General features: G+C 39.7%; 1 protein-coding gene across 2 annotated transcripts in view; it reads left to right on the forward strand.

The window, feature by feature from the left end:
• Positions 1-24,199, forward strand: part of RNF38 (ring finger protein 38) — a 106,578-nt gene that overhangs the window by 28,958 nt on the left and 53,421 nt on the right. The gene's annotated exons all lie outside the window — the stretch shown is intronic.

The following is a 24,199-nucleotide window of genomic DNA, read 5'->3' on the forward strand; positions in this document are numbered from 1 at the left end:
ATTTAAATTATGCTGAGTTTTTCGTAGCCTGCTCTACTTCTAACCCTCCAATTATCCTTTGTGTTTTCTTGTCTTTAATGCCTTTCTGCTTTCTATCAGCCCAAACAGCTTACTGTTTTCTATTTGGCAGAAGACAGGAAAATTGTTTTTAGTTGTCATTCAAATCTTAGCTGAGTGAACTCTCCTGAAGCTGGTAACCATCCCATGAGTTTATATGTAATTTTGAGTACTGGAATGGCATAAGTTTGTATATTGTTCTTATTGATTAGAAGTGTTGCTTTTTATTATCTGTTTGCCCTATAAGGAAAAAACACATTTACAAGAAAGATCCATGGAAGTTTGAAGAAACTAAGCTCAATCACATGTCTTTTTCAAAATTGTTTTAAAGTTAAGAATGCTTGACTGTAGTAGCTGTGTAAATCAAAGGACTGTTGATTTTCCTTTGGAGACCATGCAAACCGAAAACTAGAAGAGGTCAAGTGCATGTTTATTGTACCAGTCTTGGCTTGTACGGGGAGTTCTCTCTCATTACAGAGCAGTTAAGTAAGCAACCCACCTGGGATTGTAGACCGGTTGGTAAGCTCTGGTACTTCATTAGATAGTTTTAAATATTCCCAAAGTGCTCCATAAAGCACTTGCGTTACTTTAAGCGTGCATTCTAGATGTGTGCAGTGCAGGAGGGGATTAAATGACTGAGCCCTGTTGTCCAGTGCTGTGAGTGAATTCCTTCACTTGCAATATCTGGTGGCCAAAAGCAGACATTCACTCCTTTAAATGCAGATGGTAAAACTAAAGCAGAGCAAGATAATATTAGAGCTCTGCACGACACATGACACGAGAAGATACGGACCTTGCAATACCAGCAAACATGGATTCTGTGAAATTGTCAGTGGAACTGACTTTGAAGTTATAAGGCAGTGTTGGGGAGTCTCCTTAGCAATTTTTTTTGCTATTATTTATGTATTACAATTTTACTTATATGATCAGACAAGTCTTAAAATATTTACAGCCTTCCTTTCACCTTGGCTGGAGAATGAGTACATTCTCTCCCTGTGATACGGATCTTTAATTAGTTAAGAAAAGAAACAGAACAGCACAGTAGTCTCTATTTTGAAAGAAGTAGACTACATTGTCCTAAGTGGGATATTATCTGTTGGAAGCCATTTTTGGGTACATGAAGTAGGAGGTTTCACCAACCTCATTGTTTTCTGTGATGATATGACGAGATCTGTGCATGATGGGAGAGTAGAGGCTGTCATCTGCCTTGATTCTTAGCAAGGCTTTTGCTATGGTCTCCCATGGCATCCTTGCATCCAGGTTGGGATGGTAAAGTCTGGATGGATGAAAAACTGCTAGATGAGGGTAACAAAGATGGTGAAGGTCCTTGAAGGAAAGTCCTGTGAAGAATGGCTGAGGTCACTTGGTCTGTTCAGGCTGAAAAAGAGGAGACTGAGGGGAGACTTCATTGCAATCTGCAACTTCCTTGTGAGAGCAAGAGGAGGGGCAGGCACTGATCTCTCTGTGGTGCCCTGTGAGAGAACCCAAGGGAATGGCCTGAAATTGTGTCAGGGGAGGTTTAGGTTGGATATTAGGAAAAGTTTCTTTACCTAGAGGGTGGCTGGGCAGTGGAACAGGCTCCCCAGGGAAGTGGTCACAGGATGAAGCCTGACAGAGTTCAAGAAGCATTTCAACCATGCTCCTGGGCACGTGGAGTGACTCTTGGGTGTGTCCTGTGCAGGTCCCGGAGGTGGACTCGATTATCCTGATTTGATTCCTCCCAAATCAGCATATGCTGTGATTCTTTGATCTGTGATTATGTGCATGAAAAACTGGCTAGATGTTTGAGCTCCTGATAGTAATATCATGGGTGCCTGTCCTAAACTCTGTTTAATGTCTTCACATCTCCTTGTTCAGCTGTTGATCACGCATGTCATTATAATCTGTGAATGACTCTGCTCTGGGTTTGCAGTTTATGCACTTGAAGTAAGGGCTGCCATCCAGAACAATCTAGACAGGCTAGAAGAGTGGACCAACAAGCATGTTGTGAAATTGAACAGTCACAGGCAGCAGGACATGCTGTTTCCCTCAGACAGGAGCTGACTGGCTCCTCCTGAAAAGCTCTTAGTGATCCTGGGTAACAGTGGCCACGCATGAACAAAGAGTGCGCTCTGCAACTGATGAAGGCCAACAGCATCCTGGGCTGTATTAACAGGAGCGTAACAAGGAAATCAGACCAAGGGATTCCTCTTTACTTATCACTTGTTAAATTGCATCTGGAATATTGCATCCACTTTTGATGCCCCAGTATGAGAAAAAATGATGCAAAACTGGACTGAGCTCAGTACAGAATTATGAAGCACCACAGAATCTGAGGCGAGGAGAGGCTGAGGGACTGGGACTTATTTGGTGTGGAGAAAAGACAACTATAGAGCAGGGATATGTAGTAATAATTTGCCTACATCTATAAAGAAGTTCCCTAAAATACAGATACTGGCTCTGTACTTGGATATACAGCAGGAGAATGAGAGGGTGTTCGTGAATTGAATCAGATGGTATGGTGAGTACCTTAAACTATTTTTAATAATAGCTTTTCATGCTCTTTTTGAATAATTTGTTATTATTTTTAATAATGGCATTTCATACAGTGTTGTCCTTAAAGGAGTGTGGCAAGCTTTAAAATACCACATGTTTGCTTGGGATAGTGTACATTGTTCTGGAGCTTCCTTAATTAAGCAAAAGTAAGCTCTGTCAGTGTATACAGATCAGAAAATGGTTGACGTTGGAAGGCATATTTTGAGATCATCAAGTCCAGCCTCTCTGCTGAGGCAGGGTCATCTAGAACGGGTTGCCCAGGACAGTGTCCACTTGGATTTTGTTAATATCTCCAGATCCTGAAACTGATTTCAGGATAGATGCTACTGTGAATTTTAATATGGAGACAGGGCTCTCTGTGACAACACAACTCATGTGGAAAAAAAATACTTAGGAGTCAAGTAGTCCAATTAAGTTCGGTCACTGTTATGAAAAAAAACCAAACAACAACCCAACAAAATCCCACACCAAAAAAAAAGCCCCTAAAAAAAGAAACAATGCCCCCCAAAGCAAACAACCAAAAATACCCCAGAACAAAACACAAACAAAACACCCCAAATCAACCAAATAACACCCGTCCTGAATACACACATCACTTCTTCATGAAGAGAGCCTGAGAAAGGATAGCTTTTTCCCCAAATTGCACTACTGTTAAGTCTTTATTATTTTACTTCTTCCAATTTGTTTTTAAGCATGTGTATCCTTTGTTGTGGTATATAGACAGAATGCAGATGTTGCTTCTATGACCTTTACAAGTTGTATGTATTTGCACTGTTTCTATGAACTGTAATCATGAACTGTTTTGTGTAACATTTAAAATAAACAAGTTTAGAAAGCACTTGAGAGAGTTTGGAATGTTTTTCCTAATTTGTTAACTTTAAGTATGTGATGACAATTGATGTCTGGAGTCTTATTTTTTAGTACTTCCATCTACTTTGTCAGATCTTTTCTGGTGATCACTTTGTGCATTTCTTTCATGTATCAGTTAAGCAAGGAGAATGATGTTTTTCTGCTTTTATGTACAGTTACAAACCCACTCAGCAGCTGGTGTAGATACCCATATGAAACCTAATAGTGTTTTTCACTCGTTTTTCTCTAGTTCCATAGCAAATTTGGTGTGATTTTTTAAAATTGCCTGAATGTTCTGTCTTGAGGTATGATCAGTAAATTTTAATAGCTGAAATACATTTAACTGTTGAGAAGACAGGGAGTCAAACTTCTTTGCTGTTTCTTACCTACAGAGCTAGTGAAATGTGTAGCTTTGTGCTTAACTCAAACAAAAGGGACCCTGACCCTAGTGTACAGATCTCATTGACATTTTCTAGGTTTGAAAAAGGAGTTATAAAGAACTACAGTGTGCTTGCTGCCTGAGTTGTGTGTCAAGTGTGGGTGTCACTGCAGGCCCATTTCCTGATGTTATCAGCCTGCCAACAGGTGCCTTCCAACAGAGAGGCTGCTGCTTGTGTACACAGCAGGGAGCTTTGTGAGGGCTGTGAGCCCTTAGACCCTTCAACGGCAATTGCAGGAGGACATTTTTCATCCAAGGAGACTTAAGAAATATGAGGCATAAAATTCTAAATGGAGGCTATGCGTATACTTATTTGAAGGCTGTTGGGATGAGAAAAGAGAGTTTGATTTAGATTATCCCTAGTGTAGCATGAGAGAATTATAGAATGGCTTGGGTTGGAAGGGATCTCAAAGATCATCTAGTTCCAACCCTACTGTGGGTAGAGACAACTTCCCCTAGACCAGATTGCTCAGAGCTCCACCCAACTTGGCCTTGAACAATTCCAGGGTTGGGGCATCCACAACTTCTCTGGGCAACCTGTGCCTCAGCACGCTCGCAGTAAAGAATTTCTTCCTAGTATCTCATCTAAACCTACTGCCTTTCAATTTGAAAGTGTTGCCCCTTGTTCTGTCATTACATGGCTTTGTAAGTAGTCTCTTTCCATCTGTCTTGCAGACTCCCTTCAGGTACTGGAAGACTGCATATAGGTCACCCCTAAGCCTTCTCCTTTCCCAGCTGAACAATCCCAATTCTCCCAGCCTTTCAGAAAGAAGTGTGACTGTTTTGTTCTGGTTGTAGAGGGTAGAAGGAATTAGGGTGTAATTTAGTAATGGTGCTGCATTCACCTACTTTGTTTTATCTGTTTCATGTATTAACATGGGAAGGAATTTCCAGAACTGAATCCTGGAGAGAGTATCTTAGAAATAAAGGCTGGTAACAAAATTATTATTACAGATGTTTCTTCAGGCTCCTGTCACACACTAGATAGTCTTTTAGACTAGTCCTGAGAGACAAAACTACTTCAGGGTGCAGGTGTAGCTTTTTCAGTGGGTTTCTACATCTTGACATAATCTCTCTGATTGCCCTTTGTTTGTGTACTGCATTCATTTGTGTTTCTGTCCTGGATTTTAGCTATGTCCCCATGATTCCTCCCTTACTTGGGAGCTGGGCTGTACCGTGTGTGTGTGGGTAGCTTTCAGTCTTGCTGTTCCTGCTGAGGAGCATACTGGTAAGCTATACAGTGAAAATGTCTTTGGATTTTCTTTGGCTAAGGAAAACTTGGAAGAAGTGAAAACCTTGAAAAACAAGTCTGAATGCTGGTAGCATTCAGACTGTGAAATACCTGGCTAAACACAATTCCTCATCTAAAAACAGCCAAGGACTATCCACAGTGTTGTCCTTGAACATTGCAGATACTGGTTTCAGTCACTATATTAGCTAATTCTTGTAAGTGATTCTCTGCCTTTCCAAATAATTTGGAATCATTTGAAAATAGTCTAGCTTCCTTATAGAGTGGTTTTCACTAGCTAAAAGTTGGGTTAATTGTTAGATTTCCCTTCCTTATGAAGCCCAGTAAAACATTCTACAGCTCTCAGTTTGTGATTTTATAGCTGTGCATCAAACATTGGAATTAGAAATCATATTAAAGGTCAGCATGTCCTGCATGCAACAATATTTGTGTGTGCCAGATTTCCTGACATACAGTTAATCACTGAAAAATGTGATTTATCCACTGTAGTAGTCAAGGCCTAACAAAAGTTCTGTATGTTGCTGGGAAAGACCTTTCTATTTTTACAAGTATATAATTCTGTCATTCCTTTTCTATTTGGTTTAACATGTGGGATGTGTAGGAGTAGTGTCATTTTAAAGTTTGAATGTCAGCTGAGTTTCATTCAGCTTTTCTGAGCAAGACAGGATGGTAAGAATGGTTCATTATACCTAGTCTGCTGAAGCTGGAATACCCAGAGGTTTAGTTGTGTGTTTTGACATGCGGTTTATTGCTTTGATTAATACATCTATGCTGGATCTACTGTGCTTCTAGTCTTTTTCTTTGGTGCTACGTATGTTAACATGAGGGCCTTCATCTTGGGCTTCCTTTCTTGCGTTTATAATGATGAAAGGATTATTTGCACTTGGTTAAAAAGGATAAGGTATAAGAACTAAGAAAATTTATCAGGCTGATCAAGATACTTACTTTTGAAATTTTGCTCATGGAAAGCAGGTGGGGATGTGGTTTTCTTACATCCCAATTATTTCTTAAAGCAAAAAACAAAGCTACATAATAGACTTAATCTCATTTGGTTTGCCTTCTACAAAATAACATCAACTATAAAACCATATTTTAATTCAGAGCCCCATTTTCTGGCCATTTTCCACCATAATCTACTTCATGTTAAGGCCACCATTGATTACAGTACCTTTTCAATTTCTCTTGAGTCATAGGGTCACCCTGACCTTTACTCGAATTCTTTAGGATGCATCCAGGGGCAGAGCAAATAAGAGGAATTTTTTTGTAGAAGCAGAGGAACCCATTTCAGTACTGAAATTCTCCATGTTTCATAAACTGTCCAAATGCACACACCTTAAAACAAGTTTTCACACTACCAACAAGTTTGAAAAGTATGTGCAAAATACAAAAAATCCAAGGCACGTCACCAAAGTGTAGAAACAAAATATTTGCTCCTGCAGCTTCTGCGGAGTCCCATCCCAAAATCCTCCTGCCTCTGTATCAGTTCCCAATCACCCCCGTTTACTGATGAAATGCCTCTCTAAAGCGTCATGCTGGTTGTCCTGACTTCGGGGTTGGTTTTCTGAAGTCCCCAGTCAGGAAGTCAGTGTGCACTGGAATTTGTCTGACTGAGCCCGTTTGATTGGAGTGGCCAGTCAATCTGGGCAGGGCACTGCATCTGTCCCACTTGGGTTCCAAAAACTTGTCCCAGCCGCGGCCTCCTTCCCCAGTGTGCAGCACCAACACACACCCAGGCGAGGTATTCCTACCTTTTATTCTGGTTTGTGCAAAGGAGGCAGCAGGGTGGTAGCCCACAGAAGGCTGGCTCCCCAGTCATCAAAACTTTGCACCATTTGTAAATTCTAACAAAGGCACCAGCATTCATTGCTTACAGATTACATGACTTTTTCATTAATTAGTACTCAACACCCTGTTTGCTCATTATGTCTCTTGCTCCTCGTGCTAATCAGTCTGCAGGCACAGGTCTTCCCTCCGTCTGGCCCTGGGGTCTGTTTGGAGGAGGTGATCCTTGAGTTGGTGGTCGAGATCTCCCACTGCTGGAATTACCTTTCTCCCAGTTACTGCTCAGTCCTGACCTTACTCCTGGTGGCTCTCATCCAGACAGCCCATTCATCTTGGGATTGTCTTCCCTTTTCCTTAAAACAAACATTAGCCAAGCATGTAATGTTCACAATGCAATTGCTTAATCATAACTGTCTAGCTACATCTACTGATTGACAGCAACAAAAAAAAATTGCAAAGTTGGTTTCAGAACTTGAGGGGCTTGATACAAGATGTGCATATGCTTTTGTCTGAATTCTGAGGTCTGCAGCTGGCCTCCATCATGTGAACCGGTGCAAGGGTATGTGCAGATGGGGTGGGTGAGCTATGGTGGGTTACTGTGAGGAAATAAAACATGCTTGAGGCTCCGTATACTCAGCCTGGAGATGCTGGGAAGCAAACTGTCCCAGCTGACTGTAACAACAATGTAATACGTGCTCCTGACTATGCATACTTGGTCAGGGAAGGTGAGCCATCCTGGGTTACCACATTCATAACCTTCTCATAGGGTTATGGGGTTTTCTTGCTATTTCTTGGTTATATTCACATGTCACAGTTACTAGAAAAATCATCTTTGTGTGCTTCGTTGTCCCATGAAGTCTGTGTGAGAGCGACAAAATACCAAACTTAACTACATAGCCTCTTCACTTTTTCTGGTCTTTTTTGTTTCCTTGCCTCTCACATTTACATTCAACCTTTGAACACTGGGGGCAGAAAAACCCCAATAAACAAATGAAAAATAAGCAACCATGTGCTCACAATATTTTTGAGAAGAGACAGTTGTTTTCATTCATACTCAGTTTCTCCTTTCTCAGAGTCAAGCCTCAGTGAGGCCTTGGTAGGAGTAGGGAAGAGATTTTAGAAGGGATGTTGTAGCCCAGATGCTGTCACATGAGCATGGGTTTTCAGTAAGTAATTTTAGGCCAGTATAATACACAAGGAGGACAGTGTAGAGGTAGAATGAGAGAGGACCTGTGTGAAGCTGCAGATTGCTCAAAAGCTTTTAGTGAATGTTTCTGGACGATAATATTGTAATGAGGGAGCAGCTGGCATTTGTAGAATGCAAGCCTCTTCTTTCTGAGGGGTGGTCTGTGTGAGAGCACAAGGAGTGCTGTCATTTCATGCTTTGAGACTTGGAAGGATGCTGGTGCTGAGAGCCTCTCAGTTCCAGCTGAGTTCTTCAGAGCTACCTACAGCTCCCAGAGACAGTAATTTTCAGGAACACCTGCAAACATTCCTCTTTTTGAAAAAGAAAGCCCATTCTTTCTGTTTTAGAAGGTGTGTTGGGGTTTGTATGTTGGTGGATTTCAGTGGCAAAGATTGGCTTGCAGTAATACTGACAGTTTGACAATTAAAAGAGCAGTTTCTTTCCTAAAAACTTGGGACTTTTATGAGCTTCCAGTGGAGGTTTTTCTATTGTTTTTACTGCAAAAATTGTGATAAACTGTTTCCTCTAAAACTAGTTTTTCTGTAAATTTGTCTCATTTATTTCATTGCTTTATCTGTTTGCTTAAGAAAGGTGTTAAAGTGAAGGTAAGCTTTAGGATCTGTATTAATACTTCAATAGCCAGCTTTTAAGTGGAGGTTTCCAATTAGAGGCATGTGCTTTTGACTCCTGTTCATCCTCCTCTCTCATCCCCCCATATGTTGGTTCTTTAATTGCTTTCAGCTGCAGGTACTGATATGCATGAGATTCCATATTAACTTCATCCTGTTGACTAGTGATAGAGTGAGGACTACAGGAGCAAATCCTGACTATTCACCGTCACCTTCCAGTTGTATGTTCAGAAAAAAGCTCAGAGAACTCACTTGTTTCATTATTTCCTCAGGGATTGAAGTGAATCTGACCATTCTGCAATTCCCCAATGACCTTTTGGCCTTCCTCCCCAGGCTGGTGTAACATTTGTTTTTTCCCAGTCATTAGGGGCCTTCCTGATCTCCATGCTTTTTACATGCCTTTAGATGTGAGATAGAGAGGGCCTTGTCATGGCATTGCCCGTCTCTCAGTATCATTGGATTCAGCAGGTTTCATCCCATGGATTTCTAAGGCTCAAGTTCTGTTATACAATTTCTGACTAAATCATCGTCAGCTGATGGCCGTCCTTTGAACCTCCTTGAACCCTGCCTATAAGAACAGGAGGACTTTGCAGGTAAAAAACACAGGCAAAGAAGACATTGTGTACCTCTCTCTTATCTGTTCCTGGGTACACTAAATAACCTACTCCATTCAGTACCTATCCTGTGTTTTCAGTTGTCAGCCTTTTACTGTTCATGGAGCAGTAGAAACTCTTCTTGTTATCCTTCTGATGCTTGCAGGTCTTACTTGCAGCTGAGCTTTGCCTTTCCTAATGCCATTCTTGCATGCCCAGGCAATGTTTCTAAACTCCTCCTTTGCAGCCTAACGTTGCTTTCACCTCTTGTATACTGCCTTTTAGCAGCAGAGTTCCACCATGAGTTCTTTGGCTGATACATGAACTTGATTTCCTGAGTATTGGGCCAGACTGTTCCTGTGCTTGGAGAATGTCCTTTGACCTCCTTGCTTTCTTGTGGTCCTTTACCCATCATTGCAGCTTTCAGTGGGGTCATACCTCCCAATCCCCAAATCTGCTTTCCAAAAGTCCATGGTCTGTACTCTACTGCTCACCTTTCTCTCTGCCCCCGGGGTTTAGAATTCCCCTATGTCATAGTCATTACCACTGAGGCTGCCAGTGATTTTTATATCTTTAATTGGTACTTCCCAGCTAGTGAATCGCAGATGTACTTAGCTGTACACCAGCCCAGGTTAGCCTGTCCAGTACCAATCTTAAGGAGATATTCTTTATAGAAATTCTATTCTATTCTTTTTACTGTGTGTTCCCACCTGCTCTGTTGATTTTTCAAGGAGATGTCAAGGAGATTAAGATCATTCACAAGAACCAAGACTGTGATCAAGAGCAATCCTCAAGTTGTTTAGGGTGCTCCTTCTATGTGGGAGGTCTGTAAAAAAGTCTTTTGTCATGATGCCACATTTCCTGACATCTTTTCTCATGTGGATCCACAAACCCTCACCCACCTGTTCTCCCCTGAAAGAGCTCCATATATCCAAACTAGTCTTTTGCATAAAGACACCCTTCACCTTCCCTGTATTCATTTCCTGAAGAGCATCTATTGGTCCATCACAGCTCTGTCATTCCCGCCACATCTCAGTTATTCCAGTCACGTTGTGTCGTGACTGGATGCAGAGCTCTTACTTCTCCTCCTGTGTGTTTTCAGACTGGATATGTTGCATGTACATTTCAGACAGGTGCCCCCTTCAGCCTGTAATGTTGGTCCTGAAGTGCCTCTTGTTCTTGTCACTCAGGGTCCTTTATTTTTTCTACTACTGCTCCCCAGTTCTTTACTTATCTGTGAGTCTCCCTTTCCAGCTGGAGATGTTGAGTTTGAAAGTAACATAGATGGTGAAAATTGATGTATTGCCTTGGCTAATGCTGCTGTGTAGAGAAGTGGAAAGCATAATATCCATTCATGTTGGAACCCTGAGTTCTGAGAATTTCAGTGGTGACAGACAGTGATCCTCAGAAGCACACTGCATTTGACGTGAGGCCTTGGGAAAGGCTTCCTAAATTGTGTGATAACACTAAGGTTGTTGCTGTGTTAATTAAAAGTTAAATCAATGGGCGGTATATGTAGAGATGTAGAAAAATTAGGTTTATGGGATATATGTAGCATTCACAATGACTATCTTGTGCCCATGGCAATCACTGGTACCTCCCTTGCCAAAATCTTGTGTGTTGGTTTGTGGGGTTTTGGGTCATTCAATGATTTTTTTTTTTTTTTTTAAGACTGTTCAAGAAAAGGAAGACAGGAAAAGGAAGAGAGTTTGGTTACCAACTTCAAATCTTAAGATAGAATTAACAGTTTCATGAAGTGTGTTAAAGGCTGTTCTTATTACTAGGGTTGTGTTAAAAATTGCTGCTTATACTATAAGCTCTTCCGTGGCAGAATTTATTACTTTGCACTGAAAACATACTGCAGACAATAGATTTTGGCACTCCTGGGCAGAGCGCAAGGAAATGCTACTCTTTGGTTTCTTTGTTTCTTTTTTATTTAAAAACATAATTTTATTTTGGTTTGAAAGACCCTGAGTAGTAGAGGTTTTATGGATTTGGCTGGTGTTTGTAGCTCCTGCAGCTATATTCTGTTTGTATACAAATTTCTGGGTAATTAATAGTGTGATCTAATTTGTTTCCATTACATGTACGCAGTGTTAAAATTGTACTTGAATGTTTAATGTTAACTAACAGTAAAGCTTATGTCAAGAATGTATCAGGGGTTTTTTTTATACCCATTTGAATACATTTTATTGCTTCCCTACGAACACAGAAACAGACCATGCACACACACAGTCTGCTGTAGCTGGAAAAACAGAGCTATGACTTCGGCAACCTCAGTTTGCCTGTGAGCCCTCTCAACTGATTGCAGTGAGACTGATAGTGTAGCTTAGCCTTCCTGGGCTGCATCTCCTGCCATCTGATTGTTTTTAATGATTGGTTTTTTTCTGATTGTTTTTAATTCTTTTCAGTTCTTGCTGCAGACACTGTGCAGTGACACAGTGATTCGAGCAGGTGATTAAAAGGAAGTCTCTGTGAATTACTTTGCAAGAGGGTGTTTTTGAGAGAAGCCTATTCAGCAGATGTTTACTGTGTAATGATAGGTAGTTCTGCATCAAGTTCTAGTTTTTTTTGCTAGCTTCTACAGTTTTGGAGAAGTGCAGGTGAACCTTTTGTACTCATAAGTGGCCTTCAGAGTGTAGGTTGTTGAGAGAAAGCTGGAGTAGGACTATAAACAATACTTTGTTTTGTAGTGAGTTGTGGGGGTGTTGTATGACAGAGTTCAGCTAGAATGAGTTTACTGATGTGATCAGGAAACCAAGGTTACAGCACTGAGGCAGTTTATATTGGCAAAAGTGTATTCTGCTGGGAAAAACTGTCTCAGTCTCATATACAAAAATTCTCTTTAGCCTAGGTTTGCTTTTAAAAAGAAGTAGAGTATATTATTTTTTTTAAACTATGTTCATGTTTATGTGTGTTGCATTGGCCTTTTAAAGCTGATGGTAAAGTAATAAAGTTAAAATTTGTGTGCCACTGTGCACTGTGTCAAGGCAACTCTCAGATTTTACAAGCTATTGAACAGGCAGGTATAGTTACACACACACACATTTAAAGAAAGAAAAAAATGAGCTCCCAGTAGATCATTTAGGATTTTAGTTCACTTGTTTGGTAGCTGAAGGCACTTTGCTCTCAGCCTAACATCTGATAAGCCTGTTGAGTACAGACTACACTACTCCTAGTTTTACTGGGTTTTAGTTATCTTGTAATGCCAGGTGGAACAGCACTGGGACAGGTTCATAAGCAAACTCTGTGCATTGCATGTTTTTGTGAATGAAGCATTTGAGGCTTCTTGATTTTCTGTTCCTTTATTTTTCCTAAATATAATGAAGTTACAAGACTGTTTTAATTAGATCAAAGGACAGTTCTGCACTGGGAAACTTTGGTTAGTCAATTTCTCTAGGTTATAGACTTAAAGTAGATGCAGTCTTTAGGACAGAGAGAAAAAATTTCTTTATATCCATCGTACTTGTGATGCTTAAAAAATGAGCAATCATTCAAGTTATTCTTCTCATGCTACTCCTCTGTTTATAGTGGAAGGAGCAAGGGGAAGTACTTCTGTTCATAGCAGAGTTGCACTGTGGCAACTTTAGTCAAAGTTGCTCCGGATGAGACAATCCCATTTACAATTGAGCTTGGTAATGTTATGCCAGCTTTTCAGGTGATGCCTCTCTTGGTCAGTTGGTGACTGCTGAGCACGGAGTTAAATGATGTCTGAGAAGGCTATGGATGCGCAGAGAGGAGTATTTCTACTGTTGTGTCAGGAGTCACTAAGCAGATCTGTTGGAGACCGATCAAGGAAGCTAGCTAGCTGCAAGATTCTTGTGTACATTCTTGGTCACAGATCTCTCTCCTCATTGTATACCACCCAGGCTGCTTGTGCTTATGGCTGTTGGAGTTACGAAGTAGCAAAGAAAGGCTCAGCACGTGTGTGGTGCCTGGGCATGAATACACAAACTGCTGCATAGACAAGCTTACAGGAGAGGAGGCTGGTAATTGGAAGGCCTCTCAAATGCAGGTATCTATGGGTTAAATATTGGATGCAGTTAACAGTTCAAACATTTTTACAGGACCATTTTTAATAATCATCCTGTAGGTTTTTAAAAATAAGTTATATTGTGGTTTCATAATTGTTCCATTCAGAGGTCTTTTGTTTATCTGGTAGTGCTTCCATCAACCACCCAACCCCAGTAACAAATTAGCAAGTTGCTTTACGTTTCAGTCTACTTAGATTTTGCAACTTCATACCTTGAAAACAAATGCTGTTGTAAGTCAAAATAGGATGTCCCTTACTTTGTTGTTGGTTTTACTTAGCATATGTTTACGCTAGCGTGCCTTACATCTTGCTTCTTTTGCATTCATAAAGGCTGTGCATGCTTTGTGTTCACCTTTAACCTGGGGAAAAAAGCCTGAAGCACAACCCATAGGCCACCACAAAAATGCCTTCACAGGGAAACTGGGTAAGGTTGGTTTTAATTAATTTAAATTGCCAGTTAGGGTACTATTTTGATTTATGGTTTTCAGTTTAACTTTGGAGCATTCATATAGAGAAACTTTGAATCTTACTAGTCAATAAGTCTATTTCCTATTGAACATAACATTTGAACTCTTATTTGCTAAATTTTGTGAGGAAAGAAGGTAGCTTACAGGCACATTTAAAGAATTATATAGCTGCACATTTTATTGGCTTCTTATGTTCTGTGTTTTAGTCTTTTGAAAAATTGCATGGTTTACTTTGTTTTCTTTGATAAGATCAGTTTTTATTTCTTAATTCATGATGGGCTTCTACCGAATAGAAATATAAATTAAATTAGACAACAAGCTTGTTAAAACAGTCTTGAAAGGCAGGTGTGTTTTGTCAGTATGCTGAGAATAAAGCAGCTTTGAGAAATCAGGAAAATGGAAACAAAATTATTTGTGGCAAATGCAGATTTTAGCCTTTTTTTCTTGATATGTAGTATTTGTAGAACTAGTGATTTAGTATTCACTTGCACTTTGCCTTCTTTTTCCAATATGTAAAACTTAGACTGTTTTCTCCTACAATTTGTAATAAATTTCCTAACTTTGAATGAGCAAGGTATTAAACTCTTTACAATGGAAAGAGGAACAAAAGACATCAGCTTTTGAAAGAACAACCTCAACATGTCTGACTTCATTTGGTTGGCCAAGAACTTCCTTCAGAGGCTTGACTGATTCAAAAAGTTCAGGACTAGTGTTCACTGTCTGAAATATTCTATTACTTTTTGGTTTTTGTTCTAGACAACTTAGGTTTCCATTTCAAGTACATTTGAAAATAGCTTTGATTAAGTGTAAATACAGTGTCTTAATTTAAACTTAAGTATTTTTACCTGCTAGTTTCTGGTGTTCAAAGCCTCTTCTTTGGATCAGGGATTGTAAGCAAGGTTGTCCATACAATTTTTATATTGGTCCATCATGATTTTTCTTGGACAATGTGTTACTATGGCATTTCATTATTCTGCATTTTTTTTGTCCTTTGTTATGAAAGGGTTTGGAATAGAAATGCTCTCTGGAGAACTACTCAGTACTCTTATCTTTTAAAATACTGACAAGTTGAATGTACAGTCCAAAAAATGGGGCTGTATGGCTGTTTGAGTCTCAGCAGACTTCCTGATGGAAGAATCTTTCTGTATGTGTATTCTGTATGCTGTGAAGTAATGAGAAACTGTCATTATGTTGCATATTTTACAGAACCAAAGGGAGCTAAACTTCACCCTTGGTATTACCTATCCCATTAGTTTTGATGTTGGTAGTGTTAGGCCATTTGATTCCAAATTTTTAACATAGACATATGGGTGCAATCCAGCTAGTGTTGCTTAAATAGATACTTGACAGAAGGGTAAATTACCTTTCTGATGGATATTACCTGCAGTGATTTCAGAACAGGATGTTAGAGCTAATTTTGTTAATGTGCTCTTTAAAAAAAAATTTCTTTTTTGTTGAGAACCTTAGATGAGTTTTGGAAAATGTAAGGATTATTAGAAGGGAAAAACTAAATGAAGTTTAAATTTGTTATGAAAAGTAGAGGACTGAGAATAGTTGGACAAATTCATGGGGGATGGATCCATCACTCTTCACTTGTCAACACCATCCACATACAACCTGAAGATCCAGGGTCCCACAACTATTGTTTGTTGTAGCAGATAGGCTGTGCCAAAAGAAGGAGAAATGCAGTGCTATCTTCTGTGCTCACTCCAGGCTGAATTGCTATTGACCAGTACTGCAACAAGATTATCTATGTGTTCTGAAGTATCAAAGCTTCCAGAGTTCCTTTATTAGAGTTATTAATGTCTAACAAAGGTAAAATAAATGTAAACACTTTCTCCTGTTTACAAACTTAACTCATTCCATGGCTGACGGGTTTCTAATCTGGGTGTTGGATATGTATCAGAAGAGTGCTTCTGTTAACCTTTAATGATCTTGCTAAGACTTGGTAGCCTGTGGAATATGGATAGACCAATTTCTGTTTTTAAAAGGGAAAAGACAACAGTGTGCAAAAATGATGACTGACACAACCATACTGAAAAGTTGCCCTATTTGCAATACTCAATAGGGCAGTGTGGGTGTTCTCACACTGAAAAAGAAGCATATTTAACCCTGGAAGGTTTTCACCTCTATCATAGGGCATGTGGTTGTTTTCAGAAGAGTTTTTCTGTCTGTTGTTGTTGCTGGAGAAACTAAGGGATTTTTCCTGTGTTAGATTTGGGAAGACTTTAGAAGATCTATTCTGCAATCTCCAGGGTCCAGGACAGAGAGAAATGCATTTTGAGTCAGAAAGTTAACTGTATCCTGGAAGTGATCCTGCTCTTATGAGACCCCAGTGGGAGTACTGCGCCCAGGTCTGGGGACCTCAGTACACAGAAGGCATGGACCTGTTGAAACGCATCCAGAGGAGGGCCACAAAAATGGTCAGAGGGCTGAAGCACCCCCCCTTTGAGGAGAGGCTGAGAGTTGGGGCTGTTCAGTCTGGAGAAGAGAAGCCTCTGGAAAGACCTTATTGTGACCTTTCAAAAGGAGATTTAAAAGACGGACAGAGACTTACTGTCAAAGCTTGTAGTGACAGGACAGGGAGCAAAGGTTTTAAATTAAAAAAAATTTCTAGTTACCTAATACGCTGTTCAGATTTGAAACTTGGCAGAGGCTTGGTCTCTTGTGCCAGGCTTCTGATTTACCCTCCTTATGGATATCCTTTTAAATTAAAGAACCTTTAAAACTCAAAATCATCAGGAAAGAAACCAGATTTCTGAAATGCTGGAAACTGAAAGCAACAAACCTGATGCTTTCTGCATACCTGATTGCTGGCTGAATTACTTGTAGTTTTAACTGAGTTATGCCTGTAATAACTGTCTCTCATATTTGCACCAGATCTAAAACTGGGGACTTTATGTAACCGTTGATATCCTTCATCAGGATAGTGTAGAAGAAAAAGGTTTTGAAAATTGGACAAGAGCAAGTGACAGGGACTGGGAGCTGTGGAGATGCCTAGGCATCTTAGGAAAGGAATACCAAGATCGGACAAAGTATGCGATAGTACATCTTGATTTTAAAAGCCAGAGTACAAAAAAAGGAGTTGTAAAGAATTCTCCATGAGAGAATCAGCACAGAATTGTTATTCTATAAAGCTTAACGTAATTTACTTACTGAATGTTACTCCAAAAACTTGGAACCTGCTTTTTCAGAGAAACATTCAGCTGTGTAGATGTCAAATTTTCTTCTTATTTTCTCAGAAGCTTTGTCTTCTTGATGATAATGATACTGGCTGCTTGTGATGAACCAAGTTGAGGTTCCTTGGAATGTTTCTCTCTTTGTGAAAGCCTTGTCAGTTTGAGACAGGATATATCCAGAAAGGGAGGAAAACTCTGATATTGTGGAATTGAAATCTCTATTATCTTTTACTACAAGCAGCATTGGGTTAAAGGAGTTGTTCTGTCAATCTTTTGCTCTTTTCCTCCAAAGTAACTTCCGTGTTACCATCATAGCTTGGCTTGTTCAGGGGACAGAAATATTGCTAAACATTTTGTATGATTTTTTTGAGAAGTTGGTGTGGTGTCTCTGGCTGCTGACGGCCTTAAGCTCTGTACATATGAGAAAAAGACATAAAATTGATTGTTAACATGGTTTTCTTTGAAACAAGACTGGGACAAGTGCCTACTAATTGGAACAAAACCAAAAAAAGACAGGAAGAGAGAATGTTATTTCATGGCCTGTCAAATATAAATTAACTTTTTCATTTTGTTGGGGCAAGTCACTCCTTATGGATTATTAATGTAGGTTGCAGTTGTAAGCACTTAATCGGCCACACGTAGGTGAGGGATGTGGAGAATTCATACACAGTAATAGAGCACTACCTAACTCCCACTTCTCTGGTTTCTCTCTTAGACCAGTTTTGATTGTGTTCGGGTTTTTGCATTTTACCAAGTAAGTTATCTTTAGAGAGAGCTTGGGCTCTCATTTCAAACAACTTCCTAGAGATCGCTTGATCATGCACCTTTAACCATGTTTTCAGAATTGATTCTGTTTCAAACAGATATTTGCAAGGTCAGTTCCTAAGTAGGAAATACCTCTTTATTACCCTTTGCTTTATGGTTAGATTGAGTATGCAGTGAAAATAAAAGACAAAAGAATAAATAATTGAGGTGCATTTAAAACTTTGTTTCCAGGATTTCACTGACATTGGACTGGATTGCTCTTTCCTGTCTGTGTCAAAGACTACAAGAATTGGGACCAATTTTACCATTGAAGCATTCTCTTCTCCAGGCTAGGCTGGATGGGAGCTTTAAGGCTTTAATTAGAAGAATCCAATCAAAACCAAAAACCCTAACCAAAAAAATACCCCAGCCTTTGTGCAAATTAATGTTACATTTGATGAGTGATACCAAAAAGAAACAGGCAGGGGACAACAAGCTAAGGTCTAGAGTTAAAGTTGTGTTTCTATGCCTGTTTGGGGTTTTTTTGTGGTAATGATGGTTGGTTTATGTTGGTAACAATAAATGTAAGCCATGAGAAGCCCTTTATTCATTGCAGACAGAAAGTTTGTATAAGCAGTCTGATGTTTTTGAGACTAAATGAGATTCTCAAGAGAAGATTAATTTGAAGAAAATCAGTTTGATAATCTAGTTACAAATAGAGAAGAACAAACGGCTTGAAATTTTAGGTAGCTTTTGAAAAATAACTTACATTCAGGAGGCTCAGAAATTCAAGACAACTGAATCTTCAAAACCAGTAATTCAAATTCCTATAAAGATGGAAACAGTGTAGAGGATATCTGTGTGATCTTATCTGCTCATACCAGGCTTTTAATGTAGTTGTGCTTGGTATTTGCATCTCTTGCTTCAGCTCCCACACAGTGGTTGATGAAAACTGAATTCCAGGACAAGATTAAAAGATTTTATCTTTTTAAAATGCTTTGTGGCTTGCCAGTTTTATTCTTTGTTCTAGGATTGATTTACTTTCAGCAAAAGTCAGCCTTGAGTTATTGAAATACCTGTTTTCTCTCCTTTTCTAGCAGTTGCATATGCTTTATAGTAACTGTGTTTGGATGCCTTTTGGGCTTATGGTACTGCTGTTAGCCTCCTCTTGAAAGATGATAAGAACAGGCAAAAAGTTTCCTTCTTTCTAAGTAGATACTGAACTTCCTGGATAAGAGGCTCCTTATGAAAAGGCACTGTTATATTTTGGCCCTTGGGTAGTATTTTCTCTGGTGAGCTTTACCTCACTCTTCGTCTGTATAAATGAATGTTACTATGTTCTCTCTGGAATGGCATTAAATGTGCATATGAAGGTTGCGAGCATCCTTCACTAGGCTACACTTGCACAGAAGCAATCCTGATGAAACAACCTTCAGGGAACAGCAAGGAAACTGTGACTAACTACTAAGCACTACCACAGGGACTAGACACCACAAACTGGAGATGCTGTTCAGAGTTTCTTAGCAATAGTGTCCTTCTCTTGCAGAATTTTAATGCAGAAAGGGAGTCTCCTTTTAGCTTGTTAATAAACTATGAATTATTTTTGTTACATATCAGAGATAACTCCAGTGTAGGAGCTGTGAATCTTACTGTACACAGGGGAGGATAGAATGGAAAATAAAACATTACTTGTCTTTAATCTCTGTGTTTTAAAGCATGAAGCTTTGTGTCTCAAGTATTCTTTGTTAGGTGGGTCTTGTAAGAGTCCTGTAGTACAGCAGTTAAGAGGAAGTATGTTTTTGTGCTTTAGCTGCAGAGGTCATGTGTTTCAAGATGCAATTTAAGTTTATGTTAATTCTTCAGAAAATCACCTCAGAATTATTTGGTTATGAGAGAAGATCTAAAGAGAATGACTGCTTAGAGGGGAAGGAGCTAGTGATTGTGTCGTTCACTTGGTTCAAGTACCCGACTGCCACTTCCATGGGAGTAATCTCTTCTAAACCTGTACATCTTGTCTGCAGCAGCATGGAAATTATTTGCAGAGTGTACAGGTAGATCACCCCTTAAGAAACAGGAACGTGTTGTGGGAATGTCAGTTTTTGGAAAATTGTTTCCTCACACAAAGGTTGGCTTATATATTAGGTGTTATTTCTGTATGTCCTTAGAGCAGTTGAGATGATTGAGATAAATGTATCTATAATCAATAATCCCACAGGCACTTTTGGCTTTCTTTTGGACATACCCTTTTTAAAAGGGTAAAAGGAAGGGCCTTGGGAATTACTGACCAGTCAGCCTCACCTCTGTGCCCAGCAAGATCATGGAACAGATCCTACTGGTAGCTATTTCAAATCATAAGGAAGCCATGGAGATGCCTAGAGAGAGCCAGCAGCACTTTGCCAAGGGCAAATTGTGCCTGACTAATCTCACAGCCTTCTGTGTTGGAGTGACTGCATCAGTGGACAAGGGAAGAGCTACAGATACCTCCCTAGACTTCTGTAAAGCCTTTAACATGGTCCCGCACAGCATTCTTGTTGCTGAATTGAATAGAGAAGGATCTGATGAATGTACTGTTTGATGGATAAGACATTGGCTGGCTGGCCATGTCCAAAGAGTTCAGCATCCATGTGAAAACTAGTAACAGCTGGTGTCTCTTAGGGGTCTCTACTGGGACAAATACATTTTGATACCTTAATCAATGGCATAAAAGAATTGAGCAGAACCTCAGCAAGTTTGTGGATGACACCATGCTGAGTGGTGCAGTTGATAGGCTTGATGAAGGGGTTGCCATCCATCACTAGATGGCATTGAGCGGACCCACATGAACCTCATGGCTTTTACAGGGCAAGGTCCTGCCCCCTGGCACAGTGCAATTCCCCATTTCCATAGAGACTGGTGGATGAATTGACTGAATGCAGTCCTGTGAAGAAAGATTTTGGGTGTACTTGTGGATGAACATTCACATGAGCCAGCAGTGTGTATTTACAGCTCACAACCATGTCCTCAGCTTTCTAAAGAGAAGCATGGCCAGCAGGTCGAGAGAGGTGATTCTGCTCCTTCTACTGCACTCAACTGTTGAGACCCCCATCTACAGTACTGCATCCAGCTCTGGGGTCTTTGTGGTTTTAGGGTAGATTTAGGAATATAAGGAAGAAAGTTTTAACAATGAGGTTGGAGAAACACTGGAGCTGGTTGCCCTCATGTGGATATTGTGGAGAAGTTGTAGAAGTTCCATCACAGAAAGTATTAAAGGTGAGATTGAACAGTGTTTTGCACAACCTGATCTAATGATTGGTAGACTAGATGGTATTTAAAGGTTCCTTAAAATCCAAGTGGTTCTATGATTCTCTGAAATTAGCTTGTACCCTATTGAATGAGCAGTGAATTTTCCCAGAGGACTTGAACAGTCATCTGATGCGGGTTTTTTGGTTGCAAAGTTCTTCAATGATCTCCTGGTCCTGATTTATTGTCAATTTTCCATGTTTGACACTTGCATGAGACAGCCAGAAACAGTGTGATTTTTATGAACTCAGTTCATCAGAACTAGGAGGATATAAAGGTAACAGAGTGGGAATGGTCTAAATAGCTTATATGACAAAAATAGTGTTTTTACCTTACTTGTTTAGGTAGTTCATTTTCTCCGATTGTGACTTACTACTAGGAACCAGACTTAACACCCTGCTAACATTTTGTTGATGCTTGGCTGTGTAGTCTCTTCAGTCACAGTTCACATCTTGACATTTTGAGTGTTAAGAGCACCAGTAAAATACTGGTACTGTGTTTATGGGTGTAGTAGTATTTCTGCATTAAGCTGATTTCCTGAAGGTTTATTCATGCTGTAAATATGTTCACTGGATAATTTCTTGCTGAACAGCTCCTTGAATAAACAGGAAAAACTGATCCCCAGAGCAAAGCAAATAGCTGTCAATAAGCCTACGGCAAACATTCCTTCCTTTTGTATGTGCACTGTAAAGATATGAAAACACAAATTTTAGAATACTTCATGGTTATTGAGTCTTTGGTTATTCAGTGATGCCGCATTGTTAGTTGAGGAAAAAATCTTCCAATGTTGTACTTGATACATGACTTGAGCTGCGAAACTGTAGGGTATGTGGGGAATCATGTTGCTGATGAGTTGAATCCTTCAGACACTTTATAGTGCGGAAGTGACTCACATTTTTTAGCAGGTATGTGCTTAGCTTAAAAATATGCAAGTCTTTTCAGAATTTGGACCTTGCAAGGTGACCTTAGGTGGCTGCCAAAGCAGTGGCCTCTTTCCTTGTCCCAGACTGCTGTGGAGGGGGTGAAACCATATGGTTGACTCTGTGGGTTACCAGTCCATCTGAAGTGTAGTTGTTCTCATTCATCACTAAAAAACATGTAGCTGCTAAAGTTAGTGCAGAAAGCAGAAGGCAACAGCTAGGCCACGGTACTTTGTCGTATGAGGTGAGGGGGCCATTATTATAAGCTTGTTTGCAAGCACAGTGTTAAAATATTTGACAATATGTTCCCATCTCCATTAGGTAGGTTTATTGGCTGTCTCTTATGTGACAGTCTGGACATATAGCAATGTTAGGGTCTGGGGTCTTCTTGCTCTGCATTGATTAATTGTTTCTTACCAAGTGGCTGCCATGTGGTCATCTTCACACCATCTTAGGCTGGTTTTGGTGGGAATTTCTGTTGGTTTTATAGTCCCTGTTGAAATATGGTTCTTACAGTTCATAAACCACAATCTATGGGCTGTCTACTCTAGCTATTTATTTTAAAGTAATATTTAAGTTGCTAGGTTTGTCTGTCCTATTATTGATGTTCAGATTGTTAGCTCCAGGTTTCACAATAATACTCCTTTGACTTACACAGCATAGCCTTATAGTTCAGGTAAAGTTCAGCTTGCATCCTAACAATTCAAGTTACTGTTGTCTACTTTCAAATAATATAAACTTCTCAACACAAAGGTAAAGAGCTTATAGGTGGGGTTATATTCAGATGGCTGCTGTGAAGGCCATTTTGTGAACAGTTCCTGGAGTAAGCTGTCCAGTTTGTACCTGTAAATTTAAATAAGATGTTCCTTGAAGCAGAAGTATGTAGTCTCGTAGAGACACAGCAGAAACCTCGGGTAAAAAGATCTTTATTCAGTACTGATTTATAGATGAGCTCTGTTTATGAAACTGAGGCCTGCCTCATATTTGGGCTTTTTGCTATATTAAAGTCAGTGTGTCTGTTCCTTTTTTAAGCTCTGGTATTGTTAAAATATGTCAGACTTCAAGGTTTTAAAATACAAAGTCTTCCTTTTGGGTTCCTCTCCTTTTCTCCTAAAATGTCTTGAGAGGTGTCATTCAGTCAGAAGTTTGACTGGAAGATACAGTTAGCTTATATGAACATAACATGAGCCCAGATTTCATTTTGAACTCTCAGTTGTTTCATTTTTATCCCATTTCTTGCTGGTTAGTAAGCACGCTGTGTGCTTCTCTGATAGCTGCAGAAAAAGGAAAAGCTGAGGGAGCTTTCCTTGCAGCATGTACCATGCTTCCTGATGCTTACTGTATATAAGTTCTCACTGGGTATGTGGAATTGTGGACAGCATTCCTTGGCTGAGCATTGCGGTGGGGAAAAGGGGCTGGCAGGTTTACCAGTCAGGCTGACTGGGTGTGGAAGGGAACACCAGAACTCAGAAAACACCAGCAAACCTATGCTGTTTGCAATTTGACAAGAGCAAGGATTTCTTGACAAGTAGGGGAAGCAGGAGGAAAAGAAGGAGAGAAGTTCAGGAGGCATTTTACCTTTTTTTTCTTCTCTAGTGACTTTAGGCTGCTTCCTGGCTAGAATGTGTTCCAGAGTTTTATCTCAGCATCTTAGATAGGTGTACTCCATTTAAGCTCAGGAATTGCTTAAAATTATCAATGGAGTGCCCCATACCATGCAACTGAAAAATACTGGCTCTTCCTAGAGTGTAATACATTCTTCCAAAAAACCTAAGTTAAAGTGGATGCAAATCTATAGGAAACCAGTGGAATTTCAATTTGTTGGAGTTCATAAAAAAAGGAGTGGAAGAAAGAAGAATGGCAATCCTGGCATACATTGTATGCAGCTAGCATACAATGTAACATGTTTCTTCTTTGTGGTCAGATTTGCAAGCATTATAATGTAGTCAATTTGCAGCCTTGCTCTTACTTGACCAGCCTGAGTAGCTGTATCTTTTGTTGAGCTCACCTCTAACTTTCTGTTGTAACAGCAAAGTATTCTGTTTACCCATTAAGTAACTTCTTCATTGCAGTTTGAAAGGCTCTTGAATTAGAAGGGGCATCTAAAAATCTAAATAATGTGTTGCAGGTAGAGGGACATTGTTGACTAGCACATGATAATAATCTGCAGTTGTGGTTTGCATTGTTTTGTTGGAACTTGAGGCTCCTAGATCACAGATAATTTAACCTCCCTTTCTTGTATATTTTCAAGTAGACTA

Source organism: Corvus moneduloides, chromosome Z, assembly GCF_009650955.1.
Source record: "Corvus moneduloides isolate bCorMon1 chromosome Z, bCorMon1.pri, whole genome shotgun sequence".
NCBI classification, from domain to species: domain Eukaryota; kingdom Metazoa; phylum Chordata; class Aves; order Passeriformes; family Corvidae; genus Corvus; species Corvus moneduloides.